The 3,301-nt window shown below is 36.3% G+C and overlaps 1 non-coding gene across 1 annotated transcript; it reads right to left on the bottom strand.

Moving 5' to 3' along the window:
* Positions 1-2,309: 2,309 nt before the first annotated feature.
* Positions 2,310-2,416, bottom strand: LOC131175037 (small nucleolar RNA R71). The gene has a single exon (XR_009145196.1). It is a non-coding gene; the product is annotated as a small nucleolar RNA R71 (small nucleolar RNA).
* Between the last annotated feature and the right edge of the window lie 885 nt (positions 2,417-3,301).

A 3,301-nucleotide genomic window follows, 5' to 3' on the forward strand; every position in this document is an offset into this window, starting at 1 on the left:
TCGAGCTCGAGACCACGAGTAGACTATGTGTTACACTCATTTCATATAGGCATTTTAGGGTAGTTTTGCATCCATTTTGCCCTCATATCTTAGTGTATTTTATGTTTTTAGCTTTATTTTATCTTATTTGTTAATTTTAGATACTTTATATTTGATTTTCGTAATTTTGTTGTTTTTAATAGGATTTTGTGGCAAATCAAGGATCAATGAGTGCAATAGGAAGTGAATTGAAGAAATTTGGGATTCTTTAAGCATGGAGGAAAGTTGAAGAAATCAAGCCTTGAAAGAGCAAACCAGCCGAAATTTGCTTGAGACCTTGCTTAAGGTCATGCTCAGGGTAAAGCGGCAATGCTTAAGGTGCAACACAAGTCAAGCATGAGCAGAAAAGTCCATTTTACTATAAGTCTGCCGAGATTTGCTGAAGGTCTGCTTAACCTTAGCGCATAAAGCGACCAGAGGCTAAATTTGCTAAGAAGCTGCTTAGGGTTAAGCCGAACCCTAAGCAGAATGCCCAGAACGTGAAAATGCTGCTGACTTGGATAATTTTACACCTCATTTCCTATCCACTCTTTGTCTTTTATTTACTTTTAGGGTAACTTTTAGGGACCATATAAATTCATCATTTCATTATTTTTGCCACAAGAGGAGGAAGGGAAGGAAAAACAAAAAGGAAAGAAAATTATATAGAAAGAGGGAGAGAAGACGCCATTCTCTGGAGGAAGAGGAGCTGCACGAGTTTGGAGCTCCAGAAACCAGAGACCTTGGTTCTTCCACCTGGGTTTTCCTATTTCAGTCCTTTTATCATGTTTTTCTTTATTCTTCCATCTATATTTCTTGTAAATACCATAATGAGTGAGTAATTTCTTTAGATTTCAGAGTTGGGAAGTATGTCTTAGATTAATTTGTGGATTTGGATTGGGTATTTTCTTAGTTTACATAAATATGAGTTTTGATTCCTTCCTTGTGTGCTTGATTTACTTGCCTAATGTTGGTACCCATTGGGTATTGTGTTAATCTTTGATTGAAGGACCGAAAGGTGAAAGTCATTGATAGTTAATCAAGGATTGGAACTTAAAATCACCTAGATTTAGAAATAAACTAGGACTTTAAGAGGAATTAATTATTGGTTACAAAACTTAATGGGTTTTAAAGTAATCAAATACATACGAAAGTAGGTTTGGTTATTTTAGAATACGCTTTGATTTGCTTGAAAAAGATATCAAAGGGATTTAGAATCAATTTCCTTCAAACTCTATTTTTCCCTAAAAATTGGAATGCCCAAGACAAATCCCAATTAATTTATGCATAAACCCCCAACTCTGGAATCACTTTTACCATAATTAGACTTTCGTTTAAATTACCCATTGTTAATTTTAGTTTAATTGCAAACTAGAATTAGAATTTAATTGTTCGCACTTTACCCCATTTCAATTGGATTAATCAATTTACCTTGCTCATTTACATTTACCATTTATTCATTAATCATTAGCCCAAATAATCGCTTCATTCATAGTTTAGTAATCAAACAGCAAATCCTCGTGGGAACGATACTTGATTCATCACTTTATTACTTGAGACGACCCGTATACTTGCGGATAAGTCACATCAAGTTTTTGGCGCCGTTGCCGGGGATTTGATTTTTGCTTGATATTGAACGATTGTTTGTTTGGTTAATTTGGGCATTTTATTTTATTTTCTTTTTACCATTTTACTTTGAGAGTTTGTTTATTTTTGTTTTTCAGGTGCTTTATTTTATGAGAAGGACAAAAAGTGAAGAAATCAATCTATTCTTTGACCCAGAAATAGAGAAGACAGCAAAGGCTTTAAGAGCAGAATCTAAAAGGAGAAAAGCTGAAATTAAAGCTCAACAACAACAAGAAAGAGCACAAGAGCAAGAGCAATTACAAGAAGAAATGGCTGACAACAACAACAACAACAATAACAACCGCTCTGTGAAGGATCATGCCTATCCTAACATTGGAGATTTCATGCCAAGTATCACAAGACCAAGGGTAGAAGCTAATAATTTTGAACTGAAGCCTGCACTTTGTCAAATGGTACAACAAGCACAATTTGGAGGAAATCCAAGTGAAAGTCCACATGTGCATCTGGCACACTTTCTTGAGATCAGTGATATGTTGAAGATAAATGGAGTTTCTGATGATGCAATTCGACTCAGATTATTTCCTTTTTCTCTGAAGGACCGAGCTAGAGAGTGGTTACATTCTTTGCCACCGGGTTCTATCACAACATGGGATGAACTTTCTCAAGCATTTTTGGCTCAATATTTTCCACCAAGCAAGACAGCTAAGCTGAGAAATGAGCTGACTTCTTTTAAACCTAGAGATGATGAGAGCTTGTATGAAGCATGGGAGAGGTACAAGGATTTGCAAAGGAGATGTCCACATCATGGGATTCCTAAGTGGATGCTTGTTCAACACTTTTATAATGGAGTTTCACCAGCTATTAGGAGTACGATTGATGCATCTTCTGGAGGTGACCTTATGGAAAAATCTGAAGATGAAGCTTTTTCCGCTCTTGATAAAATTGCTTATAACAACTACCAATGGAGTTGTGAGAGGAATGAGATCAAGAAACCAGCTGGTATGTTTGAGCTTGACGCCATGAATATGATTAATGCTAAGTTTGATGCTTTGACAAAGAAGATGGACAAGTTAAGTATGAAAGTAGATTCTTCAGCCGGAGGTTCTAGTAATACACTAGAAATTGGAGCTGCAAATGTCAATTGTGCAGCAGATTTTTCTGCACTTAATCAAGATTTTTCAAGTGAGCAAGTGGATTATGTGGGGAACTACAATCAAAGACCAGGTGGTAACCCATTTTCTACAACTTATGATCCAGCATGGAGAAACCACCCAAATTTCTCTTGGGGAGGTAGACAAGGGCAAAATCAGAATTTTCAGCAACCTTCTGGATATCAACAAAATCAGAATTTTCAGCAGAATAGAGGTCCTCCTCCTGGAATTTCTAAACCTCAAAATGTACCTGCTCCACCTCTACCACAATAAGCACAACTAGACAAGATAGCTAGATTGGAATCTATGATTGAAACTCTACTTGTGAGCCATCAAAGTCAACAAGAAATGATTTCTCAATTAGCATTTAATGTGGATCAAATGGCAACACACAACAAGATGTTAGAGAATCAAATAGCTCAACAAGCTAGCTCTTCAAGTAACAAAGCATTTGGGAAGCTTCCTAGCCAACCAGAAAATTCAAGGGAGCATTGCAAGGCTATTACATTGAGAAGTGGAAAAATATTGGAGAATGGGGATAAAAA

The sequence above is a fragment of the Hevea brasiliensis genome, chromosome 16, assembly GCF_030052815.1.
Source record: "Hevea brasiliensis isolate MT/VB/25A 57/8 chromosome 16, ASM3005281v1, whole genome shotgun sequence".
Taxonomy (NCBI): domain Eukaryota; kingdom Viridiplantae; phylum Streptophyta; class Magnoliopsida; order Malpighiales; family Euphorbiaceae; genus Hevea; species Hevea brasiliensis.